The 21,706-nt window shown below is 29.7% G+C and overlaps 1 non-coding gene across 1 annotated transcript; it reads right to left on the bottom strand.

Annotated features, from left to right (window-relative positions):
• Positions 1-5,489: 5,489 nt before the first annotated feature.
• LOC149057358 (U4atac minor spliceosomal RNA) lies at positions 5,490-5,611 on the bottom strand. The gene has a single exon (XR_016191290.1). It is a non-coding gene; the product is annotated as a U4atac minor spliceosomal RNA (small nuclear RNA).
• Positions 5,612-21,706: the final 16,095 nt, after the last annotated feature.

The following is a 21,706-nucleotide window of genomic DNA, read 5'->3' as shown; positions in this document are numbered from 1 at the left end:
ACTACCTGAGGATGGTGCAAATTACAAACGCATTTTAAAAAAATGGTGCAAATTACACATGTTGTAAATATTTTGGGTCAATTTTGGTGCAAATTGACTACAGCCACCAAAAGAATACCTATATGTAAGTACCTATGTGTAGGTACCTACTGTGAATTATAAGTGTACTTAAGTTAAGTGAGTTGAAGACCTTGAACCATTTAACTTGAGTTATAATTATAAAGTTTTATTTCTTATCTGGCATTTTTGGAGTTAGAAGTTCGTAGTTTTGCCTACCATTTTAAATATTTAAAGTATACCTATTAAACTTTATTAGGCACAATAAATAAAAGTCAACTTTATTACTTTGTGGTATTTAATCCTGGAAGTGAAGTATATACATAGGTATCTTCAAGGCATCATCATTCTGTAGTTTTAGAGCTATATGTCTATATCTTGACTTAATGCCTCAGCAAAAAAAATATATTATTGAGTAAGCACATTAAAAAATAAAATTATTTATACAAAAACGGGCTATACATTTTTCTTTTTGATGATCCATTTTTTGATTAATTTCTAAACATAAACGTGTAAAACATATTGCTTATATACATATATTGTTATACACATAAAATACTCTTATGAATGAAAACGCTATAAAATTATTTCAATGAATAGGTACTACTAAAATACATTCTACTACTTTTTCTCCTATCATTCACAACTCATGACTAATTTTATAAACGTTCTAGCTAGTCATTACAGTGTGTTGCAATGCTATACATTAAAGTTGAAAGATATACATATATATAGTCCTTAGCCTCAAATTGATTTTACAAATTATTTATGATATCGCTATGTATAATTAAATATATTGCAATTTAACAGTATGAAGAATAGGTTTTAAGCAGATATTAGCGCACTATATTTGGCTTTCTCTACCTCAACATTGCATAATATGGACAATTTACGTTCAGCAGAACCAATCTTGTTTTGATAGCTTTTATATAGTTGTGTACAGTATAATTATTTACTTATTATAAAACGTTATAAAATGTAGAACTTTGTTTGTGTTTTTTTTTTAGTATGTAAATTTGTATGCAAGTTATGAGTAGATATGTAAAACATTTGCTTAAAAATTATACTCACAAATAAGTATAGAAAAACTTTAAATATCATAAAAAGTGAAAGTACAAACACAGACAATTTTCTTAACTTTACGTTTTACGGTAGGTAAATATACTTTAATATTAAAGCTTGTTCGAACACCGACCCTCTTGGCGCGTTTCAGTCGGACCAAAGGTCATTGCAGCGCAAGTGATTGTCCGATCAACACAGTTACCAATTTTTTCTTTTCCGAGTGGTCAAGCTGCGATCGCCGTGGATTTGTCGCCGCCGTCCCGGTCGACTCGTCAACTTTGTCGCGCCATCTTGACAGCTTTGACACATTCGTCAAAAACCGGTCGTGTTTACGCGGTAGGCTCTACACTTTTTCTGTGCTTGTGTGCTCGGTTTTGTTGTCCGGTGACACTAAAAAACCATGTGTTTTTTTTTTATTACACGCAAATTCGCGTTCGTACGAATTTATATTATTCTGTTTAATATTGTTGCGTCTTATGCGACCCGACATTATATAATTGTGTCATATTTATATTAATACACAACGTGCAATCACCTTTTGCTCATCTATCGGCATGCTGCAGGATGTAACGTACCATTTATTTGTTCTTATAAATACATACAATAACCGCCACGGCCGTATTTTTTATATATAGGTACATAAGATTTTATTATATTCGCATCTATGTCGTCAAGCTGGTCCTAATATTCTATCATACCAGTGAAGATTACCAACTTGGATCGTTGGATTGACCCGTTGAATCAGGTCTATCTTTTTATATTTTGTATACCACCTTTTGCCTTAAAGGTAAATTAATTATTTATGTTATAATTTATTGTAAAATTCATATTATTGTATTATTTATATATTATTATTATTTTCGAAGCCTCGTGTTATTATAATATTATATTTGTAACACTTTGCGACAGTGTCGTATTATTATATAAATAAATCGAAAATTTGCAACTAATTTATTAACATAATAATTTGTTATTACATATTGGTCATCTATATCTTCTCCACGAGAGTCGCAGCAAACAACTGCCTATATTGTAAGATTTGTCGCGGCGACAAAACAAAGCTAACAACACAAGGCTGCATGGTTATCTTTAACGTAAATCTGCTATCTTGGACATGTGTCAAAGAGCCAAGAAAACAAAATGTGTTTTGATTAATCCTCTTAAGAGGACGTGATACCCAAATGCGTTGTCTCCATCTTACAAGTGCGTAACATAGCAAATTTTAAGCTCAGCAGAACACGTGTAGCTCTGATAATTTAAAATTTAGAGTGAATTGACCTCTAATAAAATTAAAAAATAAGATTACTATCTAGAAAACCTCATATATGCTTTTTATCATATTTTATGATTTTATTATATATTTTTAATTTTAAAGCGAATTATGAGTATTTTAAGATGTAAAAACTATTTACAATTTTTAAATACTCATAACTTGCTTTAAAATTAAGATATGATAAAAATCATTTGAGGTTGTCTAGATAATAATTTTTTAAATCTTATTAGAGGTCAATTAACTCTAAATATTAAACTAACGGAGCTAAACGTGACTTGCTATGTTTTCTGCTAAAATCTGCTAAAATTTGGTATGTTACGCACATGTAAGACGGAGACAACACACGCGGGTATCACATCCTCTTAACAAATTCACATGCATGTTAATCAAACAGTTTATAATGTACAATGTCTTACCACATTATCCAAATTGAGTTCTGCTCAGTTATTTATACCTAAACCTATCTTTGCATTATATATATTTTATATAATAGGTAGGTGTATAATATAATATATATATAAATGTGAAATGCATTTTTTAATAACAGCTAATCCCAGAAACCAATCGCCGATTTAAATAAAAAGTTTAATTAAATAATAATAGATTCTTCAGGACTCGTTAGATGTTTTTAAAATCATACAAGTTGCTGATTTAAAATATTATTCCACCGATTTTGATGAAAGTTCCAGATATTGTTCTTAGATATATCAGTAAAGTTTAGAGAGTAATATGAACCCCATCAGAAAATATACCAAGCGCTACCTTGATACGAATTCCTCATAGAGTGCATTGCTCATTTTGGTCGAATTAGTTCACAAAGTGAGATACTCCGTAACACCGATACCGATAGGCCACTGAGAATCGAGATATTCTTTTGTTCATTTTTCACATTTGTCAGTTTATACAGCTATAGAATAACATACCTACATATCATATATAAAAATGTACAGTGTATGTATTAGCTAGATTGTAAGTATCAAAATATTTTTAATGATTTTAATACAATATGATACTTATCTATAAGACATTTGTAAATAAATATTTAAATATATAATATTGTACAGGAATGAGTTATTTTTATTCACGGCTATCGTCTCCGGAAGCCGAGATGATATGAATATTTTGTTTTTATTTTTTACTAAAGATTTATTAATAATACTATGTTAATACTTCGTTTGTACGCAAAAATACACAATAATAAACAGAGGTGTAGTAAAATTTAAATTAGACACTGACACACTGTGTGGAAATTTGCGTAGGTCGTGTTTATTAAGACCGTATATGATACACCATGCTGCAGCCAGACAATAGTAGGTTTTATGATTAAATTCCCAAGAATTCAATGAAATTTATTTTTATAGTATTTTTTTGTGGACAGTTTTTATGCTATTGTTCAATTGGGCATTCAATTGTTTAATTTCAATGGGGCGTACTGTCCTGCACCATTTGGCCTTCGGCTGTCTTAAATCTTTCAAATCGAAATACTTTCCAACATAAAAAATATTCTTGTGTGTAACATGATTTTGGATGCATGTCATTCGCAATAGAACATTCCTCAAATAACATAAAAAGTTTAAGTGTTTGAAAATTATTGGTCCATAAATAATTATATCTAAACTTGAAGATTCTAAAAATGAGAATTCGAATAATATTGTATTATTATAGGCTAAAAAGAATGAGCATTCTTGATAAATCACCCTGTATATAGGCGTTGACAACCATTGAAAAAAGCGTTGTTTCATCGTTAAAAGTTGACAAAATATTATGTATTAAAAACAATGTTCAAAATTCAAAACTCCAAAATATGAACACATTTTCAAAATAAACTTTTGTTTTATACCTATTAGGTACCGACGCGTGTGGTTATTGTTGTATTTATCTTATTTGACTTATTTGACTAGGTAGGTGTGTAAAACACAGTTAACACGCAATTAAGTATTGACTGGCACATTAGAAAACAGTAACATATAAATAATTAATCTACGGCATTACAAGTCAAGTTTCTTATTGTTATCTATTGTCCAAATGTTTAAAAAAATGTAATTTAATCAACAATAAGTTAATATTACTTACGTCAGTATAACTTTATTTTATAATAATAATAATAAAAAAAAAATAAGTCGAGTTAAATTCAGTTTAAGAAAAAAATACCTGTAAGTTATAGATATATAAGTATCTAACATTTGCTAATATTAGAGTATTGAAAGAAAACTGACATAAAGTATAGATAATTCGTATGTTGACAAGTAATTTTTAAAGGTATTATACTAATACTATATAAGAAGGTTTATTATTATTTAGTTATAAATTATACTATTCTGATATTGGTTAAATCGTTTTTAAGGTAAAACATATAGGCAACTTATGATTTCTATGTAACTATTGCCTATTTTACATTCAGACGGAGTCAAAAAGTTGTTACTTATTACTTACCTATTAATAAGTTGGTTTAGTCTACAAGAGTTCAATAACAAACTGACAACAACTGTTTGATATCTTTCGGGCTTAGAATTAATTAATTAATTAAAGAAAAAAATTCAAATGCAGACAAATTAATAATAATAATAATATGTATGATATTAACTAAGTTCTATAGTAAATAAGCTAAAATTTATAATTGAGAACAAAATAAGATGTTTCTTCCTTTCTTAGTAATTACTAATTAATAAAAAAAATGCCAAATTTTTCGTTTTTGAATTTTTAGAAATAATAAGTAATTTTAACTTTTTTAAGTTTAAAAAAATACTATTTTATTCATAAAACAATGAAAAATAATAGATTTATACTTCCAAGTGCTTTGATATTTGGCTATACTAGCTGTAAAAAAAAACTTTTAGAAAATACTTGGGGCTGATTTTTGACACTAGTCTAATATAGTTAAATCATATAATATATATTATTAGGTTTGGGGTCTTTCGGTATTAGACATTAGTTAGCAACACTCAGATTCAGAATCTCCCGGAAGGCCGAAAGAACCTCACCCACAAAATGTAATCTATCAAATGAAATACGATTGTAGGCTGTACGGTGCGGAATTGCGACGAGTTCATTTCACTAGTAATGTAATTTCAAGATCGGTCCCTTGTAAAGTAAAGGGACGTCCAAAAATTGTGCTCAACACACGAAGGCGCTGGGCACGGGCAATTAATGTACGGGTGTCAGCAGCGCGGGCTCACTAAACGATCATAGATCGCGCCGCTCCCCTAGAACAAGGATGACCCGACCGCGACGAGGCCACCGGTATTTGTGCGTAGTGACGCGCGCGAGGGCCGTGTAGCGGCCAATTATTCTCGGCGGTGCGTGCACTCGTCACCCGGTCATCGAGTGGCCGCGCGCATCACCGTCGAGTGCGTGGCCCACGGTTTGCCGGCGGACGGTGGCTCCATCAGTGGCGCGCACGGCCTGGCTGACCGCCACTGACGCTGGGCCGCGCGGCAGTTGATCACCGTCCGCCGGGCGGCCGTTTAGCGCCATCTACCGGCCGGCAGCGGGCCTAAAGGTGCGTTTTGCGTTTCGACAACGGTCACCAATCTGTTTGGATACAGCCTTTGAGCACCGCAACAGTTTATCTGTAGACACATTATAACAAACGACGATAACGACTATAATATAATATTACATTATAATACATTGTTGAAGCCGAACAAGACAACACTGAGTTTGAGAAAGATTTATGACACTTCGCGGACGTCGAATGGTCTGATATTGCCGTGTCGCGATCTTTTGATCGTCTAACGATTCCGTATACGTTTCGACAGTCGTTGGAACGACCGATGGTGAAATAACGTTGGTACAATATTATGTCCCGGAAATGGTGATTTTTCGCGTAAACGACAATAATATCAATAAACATTGGCGCGGTACTTAAAATAACGTTTTGTTCGGAGGCCGTAAGTTCTCGCCACCAGGTGACGCCACAAATACATATTTAAAACATTTCAATAATATTCAATTAATTTTGATAAGCTGTCAAAAAATTAAAAATAATATTCGATTATTAGCTTTCGACCGTGAAAAATATCTATTAACATTTGATCGCGATTGTAACATCAGGCTATGGGGGAGAAATATCGACGTAGGTCACTAATATTATCCCATTTCCCGACAAATCGTAACGAAATGTCTGTCGTCAAAACCTCAAGGCTGCAATAGTCAATGTATCACTGGCAAAATATACGTATTTAACAATAATTATCAACATCATTACTTACGCAGTTAAACTAGTAATGTTGTAGTATTGTATGACCATCATAACTTCTAATCATTATATTTTAAATATTAAGCAACAATATACTGTTCACTGTTCAGACACAATCGTAACCCTTATCAAACGTTAGTTCTCTGTGATCACAATATTTTTACGTTTTAATGGTTTAGTGGTCTTGATTACAACTCCGGCTGCTGTATATAATATCGTATGGCCATTAGTCACACTTTTGTAAATTAATTAATATTGTTTTTCAATGTACCTATATAATATAACAGCTAGGGCAGTGATGCGGGTAAACTAAAATTGTACAAAGTACGCGTGTATAAAATATTATGCTACGATGGTCTCAAGAATTCGATTCTATATTATATTGACGTTATTGAAACTTATTATTTTGTAACACTCTTTAAAGGTTACGAGTGATAAAAAATACATTCACGCGTCGATGGTAATAATCATTAATAATTATCGACGGAAACTATTATATCACTATAAAGATTAATTGACAGAACGTACGTAGTTGAATAAGGTATACTGCAGCATGACGTGTCATAGACTTAATTCGTATACAGCCGTGCACAAATGCAGTATAGAAAGTAGAATAGTGCTGTTATTCTGTATTATTAGATTGTGCGTACCAGTAAGGGCGTACGATTTCGAAAGTTCGAAGAACTGGAAAAGTTAAAATTTTAGTTTCTCTGTACCCTGTACGGCTGCGCATACTTAGATTTCCACACTTCCACACTATAGCATGGTTTATTATTGGTAGTTATACTTTCGCTAATAGTTTGTGTCCCACAATATTATATTCTGATACATTTATCAGTCATAAAATGGACTGTATTATATTATGCATTATGATAAATATTAAAACAAACAAGGGTTGATATATTTATTTAGTATTTAATAGTAATATTTTGTAAAATTATGTAGTGGCCAATGTTACTATGAATGCCAAATAAAGATATCGAACATTTTACGGAAATAAAAATAAGTAAAAATGTACTAAATATCATTAAATATCAAGCTAAAGAAGAAAATTGTAGTAAATAATGCATTGAATGTTGATGTACGTGCAGCGTACCAACAAATTAAAATATTATAAAGTACAGTGATTCACCGTTCTCATTCCCATTTTTCCATTTAATAAATAATTTACCTCAATTATGATTTTTGAAATTTTTTAGTAAACTTAAGTACACTATACAACATCCACATACACAATATCCAAAATCGGATTGTGCGCATATATTAGCCAGACAAACCTACCTATATATACCAATCATGGTATATGAATATGGATTTGCACAGTTTGGAATATTATAATATAATATTACATTATTATACGGTAAATAATTATGCACACCGGTGTGTGCCAGCACAATATAAGCTATAACTAGTATTTATATAAGGGGTGTTCACGTTTTAGCTTTGAGCTTTTGCGTGACTTCCATCAGTTATAATACATATACCACACACGCATACACATAGCTATTATATTATCTACGTACCTATATATTATATAAATAGCTGGTAATATACGCAGTGTATATCTATACTCATATCGAACAATAGCAGCGTACACACGAATATGGGCGTTCACAGTTCGGGTGAAAATATAATTAAGGAAAAACAATATATCCAAATTAGGTGTGAGTACCTACACGTATCCCACGTGTCATTCAAGTGCTGTTCACCGTACAATGGGCATAACATAATTTAGCATCTCCCATTTGGTTATATTGTCGATAAATTCCAATGTCATTATTAGTTATAAATTTGTAATTTTTGTTATAGGATGATACGGATGATTTGGCCGCGTCTGAATTGGTATATAATAATGTATTATACATACTAAAAAGTTATCTATACATATTTCATATAAGTATCAGCTATGCATAAATGGTTGTAAATTGGATCAAACAATTTAAAGAGATTATAAGCCTAGCATGAATTATAGAATTTAAAAAGTGAAGTATTTCACCTATCTCCTTATATGAGTACTACATCAATATCATATTATAGCAAGGGTTCTTAACCAGAAATTGGATCCTTATAAGAGGTCTGAAGTAACTTTTATGAATTACACTCCTTAAAATAAGACATTTTTAAATTAACATCAAAATATGAAATACAAATTATTAAACAATACTATTTTTTATATCGCACATGTATCAAATGGGTCCATATAAAAATTAATAAATGTCGAAGACTTGATAGAAAAAAGTTCTTATGAGAGGCTTTTAAAGGCTTAAAGAACGTTATGATATATTGATATCTAAGCCTCCCTTATACTTACGCACGTACATACAATAAGGCCTGCAGGTATAACATTTCAATACTATACTTGGTGATCCGCCGCAGGTGTAATATTCGTTGTATATATACTAGTCCCGGTTACTTTATACGAGTAGTCGTATATTTTTAATGTTCATATGGTATAATTATATTATTCAATGTAATTATTAAAATTTCCTTGGCATAATGTGTATCAACTTTTGTTTTTATCCAAAGTTATAACTACTTTCAGTTAGCCAATATTTTTTTGTGCCTCAATATTATATTTGTGTGCGATGCGTTTGCGTCCAATAATCTTATTACGAGAACACTCGAGACTGCAGCTGAGAGTGTATAAAATGATGTTTTATTGTTCGAAACATTTATGGTTCGGTTCACGATTATAAAATTTGTATGCTATACACGTTAAAACAGGGACTGTTGTTCGTTTTGTAAATAGGTACCTATAATACCTATACCATATAATATCGTACACATCATGAATTCATCGTGTATTCGTGTTGGTCTGTTTTTGAAGAGACGCTAAAAAACGAAAATCATAATTTAATTATCTAAAGTAAACTTCTGCAGTGTATGTATAATACATAATACATATAAACTATGAAGCTCTATAGGTACAACTGAAATTAACCAGTCAAAGTCACGCCAGGTGGTTTTAATTTTATCGATGCATATTCATTATTCACCAAGGGGCAAGGAGTTTAAGAAGAATATTATAGTGCATATTATAATACTAACGTTGTACACGATAAATCGGGAAACATCAAGGAGTTATTGATGTTTATATATATATATATATATATATATATAATATATATTTATGTGTATTGTATATACACGATATCAACCATTATAACAATTAAAAGTTGACTGTTATACTGTATTTAATTTTAACGATTTCCGAGACGCGTTTTAGTAACATTTTATTTGGTAGTAAAATCAGTTTAATGCTATTTAAACTTTACGACGGCTACGACTCTGTTGAACCATAAAAAGTTTCCTCTTGATTTTGTTTAGTTAGATATGAGAATGTGATTATATATTTATATGTAGGTAAGTACATATAATTTCTATGTATTTTATAATAATTAAATTTATGTACATGTTGGTACATTCCAAAAGTGTACGATACATTCGTTCACGATAATATACTGGCCAGTATATAGCCATACGCACCTTATTGAATGCATTGCACTATAGCAATGATGTTCTTTATTAAAGTGTTTTCTATTGGAAGGGATAGAAAAATTGATTAATTAATTTCCACATCTTCTCTCAAAAATAAAAATAATATAATGTTCATTAAATCTCACTATTATTATTAATATATATATATATATATATTATATATATTATTATTTATTATTAATCTCACTATTATTTTTACTATCTATGCTTCATATAAAAAAAAAATAGTCATCATTTACAAAAGTAGGTTTATCAATTTTCCTTTATTTTTGAGTTATGACTTCGAGTATACTTTTCAGAATCGAAAAAACGACTTCTCCATAGGTAGATGGTCAATCATATTAATCCATCACGACGGTTCTAAAACTTGATGATACATTATAAAAAATATAAATCATATTAATAAATTTACTTTTTACATCATGAAACATATAAGACATTGTATTTCTGTTAGATAAGTTTTCACTTCATTAAGATGTACAACCATTATGTGTAAGTACGAGATTTTTCTTCATAATTTGAGGATTGAAATTTTCGTTCAAGTTCCTCACAAAATAGGAACTCTTTCCCGTTCCTATATCCGAAAAATAACGCGTTCCAAGTTTCGTTCCTTTAAAAAAAACACGTTCCTTCCCATCACTATTGTATATAACGTGGTATATAACTTTAATACTTATAGGATGTGATTTTAATTAAGACATAAAAGTAATCTAAACTCTAAATTATCATAAAAACAATTTAAAAAAATAGCGACTGACTTCTGTTATTTTTGAACCATATTTCGATTGTCATGATCATTTAGACGATGCGATTTTATTTATACTTGACATAATAATATAGTAGCATCTTCTGGTATAATCTGGTGTTATTTGTAGCTCCGTTTAATTAGGTTTCTAAACCTGGCATCGGGAATCTGGTTTCTATAGGCGGATGATTTGTTCATCAAAACGAAAACGGTATTAAAATACATAACATTATAGGTGCATATATCAGTATATGTCTAACTGATAATTCTCGACACCGATGTTGTGTGTACCTACGATCGTTTTGTTTAGTAAACATGTAATTAATGTAAAAATGCAATTTGTGTTCAATTTAGACTTAAGTTAAAAAATATACTAATCATATAACAAAGTACAAAGACAATCATTAAGAATACGAGATGCATATTGCACGTCATATACCCAACATATTTTCAAATTTTAATATTATATCATTGAGCTGTTCTAATACAAAATATATTAAATCGTCAAAACTACAAGTTACAACACAAACAAGTCCCCACGGACCACTATATCATGTCCCGACTAGATAACTTTAGTGTACCATGTACATTGTACCTATATGTTTAAAATAAATAGTAGAATATAAATGGATATTTGTTTTATAAGTTTATTTATGCTGCATTGGATTTCCACGTTGCGGGTATGATATTTAGATCACAAAAGTTAAACATTTTAACATATTATGATAAAGTACTTACCCATGCGTATAAATATATACTTGTATATATTGACAGTCATTCAATCATGTGATATAAATATTATATTATTATAACGAATTGAGCCACACGAGTTGCCGGATATTTTCACAAAATATTGTTTTATTATAATTTATTTTTTGATACATACCTGTTTTATTTCTTCTGATTAGAATTAAAATCATAAATGATGATTAATATGTATATATAATGTGGTATTATTGTATTAATGTATTAATGTATTATAATATAAATATAATGACTATATTTTTAGCCATAATGAATTAATAATTTAAAATATGAAATTAAATATATAATATTAATATCCTATCACTTTAAACGTAAACGCTTAAGTTATGATTGTAATAACACTACAATAAAATGTCATAAGTCGTAACGTAGGTAGTCAATTTAATATAATTTAAGAATTAATTACATCATATTATACTACTATGTTCATGTACAATTTAAAAGTGAGTTCTTATTGTTTCGTATATTATGTTTTTTAATCGTAAAACGGCCCTATTCGTCGTACGTGTATTTATATATATATATATATATATATATATATATATATATATTTAGACATAATGTTAATTTAACGTCATTTCCTGCCAGTGCTTCCTGCACTTTGTCAATTAAACACGTTAATAACCGGCTATACCTGGGTATTGCGGCCGGAATATCAACCGAATATACGTTTATGGACACATCATTATACATATACACTTAATACTTTATACAATGGATAAAATATTATTGTACATATACAGTATGTATTTGAGATGACAGGAAACACTCGAGGAGATCCTCGTGTTTCAAACCGATTCCCATTGTATCCATGTTTGTCGAACGTGATAATATCAATGAACTAACAAAGATATAACGAAAAAACACAATCATTTTAAGTATTTTTATTGAAAATTTTACCTGTTTTCTGTTTTAATACGCGTATTTGTTTGTTTTTTTCAAATCAAGAAAACCTTTTACATGATATATCATCAGTTGAGAAAATACTTACTATTATTTTTTACAGCTACAGATGAAAACCGTTATATAGCAATATAGGTATACCTCAGCGCACGCGCATCATCGAAATAAGAGTAAAAATCAATGTCATATAAAAATACTCATATTTTACGTGCAAATGAAATAACGCTCAGACTTATACTGAGTTTTAATTTCATTTTTGTATAGATAGTACATTATTAACTTCCACAAACCGTAAAGAGTTCTCTCTTATTTTTGTTTTTCTGTATTTAATTAGTGAACTCTGCCAAAGGTGGATTGGCGATTGCCCATCTTGGTCGAATTAGTTCACAATGGTTGGTACACCGATGCCGATTAGTTCGTGAACTGAGCTACTGAGGTACACTACACAACCAAGATGTACCGATCGAATGGAATACCATATTATATTTGTTCTTTTCATCTCGGGCGAAGTTGGGTTGTACAGCTAGTATTATATTTATATACATGCCATTATACAATACATAGCTACTGCGAATATTTATACGCGTGTTTCGGAAACAGCACGTACGAGACGATTGTATGAGTACAAAACAAATATCAATAATAATATAATATTGTTGGACATCTATAATAGTGCAGAAATAGGTGGACTTCCGCCGCTTTATAAACGTTATAACGATGGATAATAATAATGATAATTTTACTAATGTGGTTGGTACAATCGAAAACGGTATGTATCACCGTACGGTATAGGTACTCGATGTCGGATGTATCATCTTCGTTGTTATTTTGTAGAAAAAAAAAATCATTTTTGTGTTTTATAATAATATTAAACAGGCATTATATATTATATTACATCTACACCGCTATACAGCGCGAAAAGTGTGTCGGCATGAAACGAGGCCATCCCGAGTGGCGGCGATGGCGTAACAAAACCGCTCTCAGTGCACGTGGAGTCCCCCTCCTCTTCGAGAAACCTCTTTTCTACTCTTTCGCACCATTCAAATACGCTCGATTCCCTGTTCACCGCCACCTCATCATCTGCTGCTCGTTATCCCCCTGAGAACTTGCACGTGCAACCCGAGTTGACAGAACGGTAGTGGGGGGGGGGGGGTCTTATATTATTATAGTTTACTATACTTAGTAGTCAGTACTCCAGTATACGCATAGGTACTCGTTACAATATGATATTATCTGGATGGCCATTATTCACAACTTTTAAGTCACAACCCTGTATTGATAATAATATTTAAGTCCCATAGGCGCAAATAGTTCAAATAAATACCCCTCCTCAACTAATTTATTTTCTAAAAAAGATTAAGGTAAGGGGCCGTTAAACATAACACATAAGACATTCTTTATTTTTGAAAACACTAGTATTTTTGAAGATAAATAAATTTACATAATTGTATGTCATACCAAAACAAAATGTATGAAAAGAAATTTAAATTTTTTGCTATTTATTTATCGTTATAATTTTTTAATTTTGTCTTTTTCGAAGGAAAACTTAGATACATTTTTAATTTTATATTCTGTAGCAGAAAATATTAGGAGTATCATGATTAGCAAAAATCAAATTTCGAAGGAGGAATTATGTAATTAATTATAACTTATAACCTTTAAATATTGTATTGAACTATATAGGGTTAAGACCAAATTTGGAATCGTCTCAGAAATATTTCCATCTCAAAATTCAACAAAATGTAAAGTTTATGTTGAAATGGCCATCAAAAAGTGTCACACCAACACCTATGTGAAAAAAATGATACATTTCGACATTTTTTCATAATCGACATAACTATGAAAGTTAAAGCCCGGTTTGGATGGTAAAAATACACTCATTCTACATAATAATACAATTATACAATAAACATATTTGTAAATTAAAAAACTATTTTCGTTCCCTATACTATTTCTTTACAAGTTATAAGTCATAATCTGTTTTTTTTTTAAACGATTATTATTTATTTCATAAATACAATATGTATTTACCTAATAATTTTGTTTTATTTTAAAATTCGGAGGTAATAAATTACTTAATATTTCTCTTTTGTTTAATTTGATTTCGTCATGGATTGCGGTCGGTACACTGTAGGCGCAATTATAAGTGTATAACGGATTCACTTAATAAAATTAATATTTAATGAACATTAAGTACAACTTACTGCTTGTACAGTAAACCGTATACGACATACGAATCCACACGTGTAACTACCATTATTATAATACGTAAATACATAATATTATACTGAACATACATTCTACCTATTAATGCGATTTCTATAGTTAGAATTATCCCAGAGCACTGATCAGCTTATATTAAATAGCATATTTATACGTTTAAATAATTCTAATATATTATTTTTATAATTATTGAACATTATTTGTGAGGTAAAGTTTTACAAAACAAAACATCACAGATATTTTTAAAGAGATGTTTGTCCTTATTTGTTTTTGTTTTTATCAAGTATAATTAATGCATATATTATATAATATATTTTTACTCTCTACTGGGGAATAAACAAACGATAAAAGTGAGAACAGTTCATTATCAATGATAAACCTATACGACTATACCTATATAGTAACTTGCTCACTAACCTAATAAGTAATAACCACGGCAAACGATCAGTTTTATAAATTGTATTATAATATTAATTAATTTTATATACAAATAAATGTACACAATCGCTAATTATTGTTATTGTTATTGCTTAGTGCTTATTATTTTGTTTACTTAACTTATATCTTAATAATAGATAATATGATACACAGTGGAGTATTTACGGGGGGGGGGGGGGGGTCAAGGGGATCAATCCCCCCATAGACTGTATACACACAATTAATTATAGTCGTTACTCGTTATAATTTGACGAATATTATTTAAAATATTATGATTATTATATTTTTTTTTTTATCAATAATTGATTAAATTTGCAAGAATAAAACGGCCGAGCGCTGCTAGTCAGATGGGCTAGATTTTTATTATTCCCAATAGAAAATAACGTTTTATGCTTGCAGACTGCAGTTCAGTCTTGTAAAATTGTTAAGTATTCGAATAAATGTAATAATATGAATATGTATTCAAATACTTTTTTTAGATTCTGAGCGGAACGATGGATGTATTGATTTTACAATGATGTGTGTTTTTTTATTTTTTTGTGTCTGTCATCACGTTTATTATATTTATAAAAATGCTTATATTTTTTCAACAGTATCTTTTTTGATAGGAAAGTGAACATAAATGGTACTTTGGGGGTCAAAAGTAAAAATTTCCCAGTAGTTTTCAAAAGCGCCGCGAAAAACAAATGAAAAATTAAGGAAAAAACGGGAATTTTTACGCAAACCCGATTATGGGCAAAATCGATTTCGGTTTTTGGTGTAATTCTAAAAAAATGTCCGTAGATACATGAAATTTCAACTGGTTGTTTATATAAACACTTTCTATATTTGATACAATTTTCAAAGTATTTTGACGGATATACTTAGTTTCCAACTTTTTTAGGTTATATTTTGAATGTCAATAAAACTTTTTTTGTTGGGTAAAAAAGCTTGACAATTTAATACGATGCTTCTTATATATTATTACAATAGTGGTTGAAAAATATTAAAAATCCTTAGTCACAGTTTTTTTTTATAACTATTTAAAGTTCAAATCTTGACAAAAGACAGAAAAAACACGAAAATTGGCAAATTATTTTGGGTTAGAAATTCATAAAAATTTTTTTTTTTGAATCTTAGATTTGAAAATTTAATATAAGATTCTTCATAAGTATGCCTAATTTTATCAAAAAAAAATCTCTTCCGGAAAGTCAAATTAAATTTTTATGAGCATTTGAAATTCATATTTTGTATCTTATATAACATGATTAACAGGATTTTGGTTTAATAAAACATTTAATCTCAAGTAATGTGTTGTGTATTATAATTTTGGCAAACGTAGAAAGTATATTTAATATTAATAAGCTTTTATAATTCCTGGAAACTTGGGGAGGAGGTGAGGGAGGCGTAGCCCCCCTCAAGTTAGTAATTATCATAAAAAGTCATATCCCCCCCCCCCATGGCAAAAACCTAAATATGCCACTGATGATACATACACACACGATAGTATTTATTGAAATAAAGTGATTGCTTAGAGTACTTAGGCATTAGTAATATATTAGTTATATCTAACAATATTTTCCGAAACACTTATTATTATTCATAGTTGAAATTAAAAATACATATTACGACAATTTTTACTTCAAACACTTTATTCTATTTATTAGATTATGAATAAGACAACAAAATAGTAGGAATTCATGTTTTTATTAACCTAACCTACTGTGGTGTTGAGATTTGTTGTCCTTTGTACAGTTATAAGTTTTAAGAATCGCAGCAAAGTTTGTTCTTAAACTATCCATTGTATTATTACTATATATTTTTTTAACTTTTTTAAAGTAATGCAATTTTCTATGGGTTTTTGAACAGATTAATTTTAACATTATGATTAAATCAATTATTTCAAAACATTGACGCACAAACAGAATTTAAGACTTATTATAAAATGTATTAATTTTTTAAACATTCAACCATCTATTTATTGATAAGTGATATGTGATAACGTAATAGAACCAGAATTTAGTGTCAATGATAAATGTATAGAATAAATATATTGGCAATACCTACCTATCAGATTATTAGTTTATGTTCTATTTTCTTGTCGTATTGGTCTTCATATTTTCCCTTCCCTTACCAATAAGCTACAATTTGTATTTCCTTTTCTGAATTAGTTTATGTAAAATTGCGTCTTTAATTTTTATTCATAAATTATATTTATTACAACTGAACTTTTTTTGTTTAATTTTATTAATTAGTCATTATATTATTTATTTCGCTACTTGTTGACTTTCTCTTATAACTTTGTTTTTAATTTGACATTATTTTTTATTGAATTCATTGTATTGCATTTTTGAAATTAAGAATAATGAAAATTATTTCTCATTTTTTTGTACGTCATACATGGGTTCATTATTGTCATTATTAATAAGTATTGAATATAACCAGGATGTACTTTTAATAGCTTTTTTTTTGAGGATTTAACTCTTAAACAATATTGCCTACATCTCTTCTATGTTACAGTATAGGTACTTAAAAAGTTAAGACTTACGTTATTGGTAAACTGCAAAGCAGAGAAAGTTGAAAAGAATCTCATTAAATTTACCAACAGACTGCATTATTAAGAAAGAAAAAAACAACACATTTTATCGAAACCTTTCAGAAAGTAAAAAGTAAACTATAGATTTAATTAAGTCGGAGTTTTCAAGGATTTTCTGTAAGATTTACCGTAAAGTAACTCTGAGAGAGACAAAATATACGCGTAAGGCATAGCAATTTATTTAGAGTTCACGGATGTGCTGAGTTTGTAAAACAATATAATTTACATTTTCAAGCAGTAAAATACTCCAAAAGTCCAAATGATTTATATGTACACCATATACACTATACACACTTGCGCAAAGATACCGGATATTGGACAAGGACAGTGCGTGCCCCTTTTTTAGGTGATTTTTCGTTCGATTCTTTCATATAAAATTCTGTGATACACCCTTTGATATTTCACCTTTACCATTTTATATACTTATAAGTTATAACTCACATTCTATATAAAGTGTGTTTTATACACATTTGTACATTTCAACCTACTGCAGGCTGGGATCATTCGAATCGTCTTTCTGAAAATAAATTATAATTGGAATACTTACCTGTTTATTAAGTTAATTATAGTTTCTAATTTGAAAATAATATTGTTAGTTATTAATATGGATTTAAAAAAATTTTTGATTTAATGGAATAGGTAAATAATAGGTATAATTCGCAAATACTTTGTTTATAATCCAGGATATAGGTTAATTTGATAATATTTTAGATTCTGAGCGGAGCGAAGAATGTATTGATTTTATCATGATGTGTGTGTGTGGGGTTTTTTTTAATTTAATTTTTTTTTTGCTTCGATTTTCGACTTCAGTATCTCATTCGATCAGAAAGTGAATCTAGTTGGTACTTTAGGGGGTCAAGAGTGTCTATATTTTTCTAAATAATCGGCATAAACAAACTAAAAATTAAGGGATAAACGAGAAATTTTATGCACAATCAGTTTTCGAAAAAACAATTTTGGTTTTTGATGTAACTTTAAAACAAATGACCATAGATACATACAATTTTCACCAAATGTTTATATAAATATATTCTATCTACCATACAATTTTCAAAAATTTTCGACTTAAATTGAACTATTCATAGGCATATACAATTTTCGATCATTACTAGTTTTTTAAAAATGAATATTGATAAAAATTTATTTTTTGAGTAGAAGATCTTGAAAATTTAATACAAGGTTTTAAACATATTGTTTCAATAGCAGTTGAAAAATAAAATAAATTCATAGTCACAATTTTTTTATAAGCATTCAAAGTTTGAATTTCGACAAAAATCACAAAAATTATTTTAAGCTAGAAATTCATAAAAAATTTTCTTTTTAAATTTAAGATTTGAAAATTTAATATAAGATTCGTTATAAGTTTGTCAATCTTTATCACAAAAAAAATTTCCACTGGAAATTCAAATTAAATTTTTATGAGCATTTGAAATTTAAATTTTGACAACATTGAATTTTCACTGGATTTCACATTTGGCGATTTTCTTATTCTGGTGTAACTCTAAAACAAATTACCGCAGATACTTGAAATTTTCACTGAATGTTTATATAGGCATTTTCTATATTTGATACAATTTTCAAAATAGTTTGCGCTGTTAACTGACATTTAAATTTTTCAACTTTTTTTCTATAAATATCGATAAAAATTTATTTGTTGGGTAGAAAAGCTTGAAAATTTAATATGAAAAAGAAAAACCTAATAAACTATCGGAACATTTTCCAACATTAAACTCGGATTCCCTGGGAATATACGCATGTGCAGGTATATTATTAACTAGCTGATATAGCTTTGGGTAGAGTTTATACAATCCACCCAAAGAATTTTGAATGTTACCATCTTCGTCTTCTTCTTCATAACGTAAAAGGCCCAACATCATATTCATTTTTGAAGACTGTTAACCGCACCGAATATCCGACATTTCAAGCAACATTATGTAGAGCCCTTGGATTATTAGAAGATGACTATCAATTGTCGAATTTAGCTTTAGAAGAAGCAGCAGTATGTTGTTCACCTAATAAAATGAGAGAACTATTCGGTGTAATATTAATATTTTGCAATCCATCGGTGCTTCAAGGCTTTGGAATAAATATAAGGACGATTTTTCGGACGATATCCGGCGACAATACCATAGACAACACATGGAAAATAATATAACAGACGATGAACTTTATAATAAATATTTGGTATTAATTGAAGATTTTGTTTTGAATCTAGATGGAATGAGCTTAAAAGAATATAGTTTGCCAACTCCTACAAGATCTTGTGGACTGTTAGAAAATAGAGGATATTTAAAAGAAACAAGCTATGATTTAATTGCTTTACACGACATTGTTAAGCAAAATGAACACTCCTTAACTGAGGAACAGTGGTTTGTTTACAAACAAATATTAAATAACATCAAATTAAATTTAGGAAAATGTATATTTTTGGATGCTCCTGGTGGAACCGGTAAAACCCACTTAATCAGTCTACTTTTGACTAAAGTAAGAAGCTTATATGAGATTACAATTGCAGCTGCATCATCAGGAATTGCTGCTACGCTTTTACATGGAAGAAAAACTGCTCATTCTGCTTTCAAGTTAACACCATCGAGACCCCAACGTGCAATATCAATAACAAATCAAATTTAACGAAAGTACTGAAAAAATGCAAGCTCACAGTTTGGGATGAAAGTCCAATGTCTCATAAGAAAGGATTTGAAGCTTTAAACAAATGTCTGAAGGATCTGAAAAATTTGAATTTATTGATGGGATGAGTCACGGTACTGCTGCTTGGAGATTTACGACAAACTCTACCAGTCGTACCAAGAAGAACTCGAGCTAATGAAATTGCAGCCTGTAAAAGTATGTTTTGCCATGACAATAAACAAATCACAAGGGCAAACCTTGAAATTTGCAGGGATCGATATAAGAGAAGATTGTTTTTCACATGGCCAATTGTTTATGTGGCATGCTTCAGAGTCAGTACGCCTACGAGTTTAGTTATTTTGGCACCAACAGGAATTACAGCTTATGTAGTTTATAGAGAAATATTATATTAACAATAAAAATCAGCTTAATAAACAATTAATATAATATGACATATTTTTTTAAACAATGTTATTTAAATTTAATTTAACTAGACAATATTTAATCTTACCAAATAACAACAATTAATAAACCCGGCAACGACGGGTAATTCAGCTAGTTATACATATAGTGAAATCCGTCACAAGCTTTGAATGTAGGTCAAACTTCCAACGTCAACGCTGTTTGTAAATATACCAATATACGCACACAATTATAATATATATGTGTGTATGTGGTCGGTCGGAGCACATATCATTATAATAGTATAAATAATATAAATCATCGTCGTTGTTATTATTATTACTATTATCAAAATATCACTAATGCGTTACGACAATGAGTATTGGTGAAAACAAAAACTAATAATAATTCGTTTACCGTGACTTGCGATCGTAAAATAATATTAAAGTATCGCTCTTACCATTAGGTTGTTTGGAAAAATGTATGAAAAAAAAAACGTTCTGTATTGAACTAGAAATGTATTTTATCAAGTACTTACATGTAACCTATATGGCTATATGTAAACGATAATGATGTATGTGTTTATTTGTGTTTTCATAATACATTTACCTATTCATCGTGAAAAAGAATAATAATATATAATCCTAAATCCTAATTCCAGGAAGTCATCGCCCCGCACAAGTTGGAACAAAAAGAAAATAGATGGCCCTCTCGCCTCCCCGTGCCCAGCACGCGATCCGGTCGATCGATTTCCCCACCATCGGTCCCGAAAAATATAAAAACGGCCTTACTGTTGACCTGATTTCTCCGGGATTCGTAATCGCATACACATGCACACACACAAATAATCATGATATATTATATATATATACTTTACATGTTGCCACTGCTACCGAAACAGTATTATTTTATGTATAATAATAAACACAACACTGCATT

The sequence above is a fragment of the Diuraphis noxia genome, unplaced genomic scaffold (assembly GCF_037042655.1).
Source record: "Diuraphis noxia isolate RWA-SAM2 unplaced genomic scaffold, SU_Dnox_SAM2 contig0003, whole genome shotgun sequence".
In the NCBI taxonomy this organism is placed as follows: domain Eukaryota; kingdom Metazoa; phylum Arthropoda; class Insecta; order Hemiptera; family Aphididae; genus Diuraphis; species Diuraphis noxia.
Note: the sequence above shows the minus strand (reverse complement) of the source record. Positions and strands in the feature narration are given on the sequence as shown.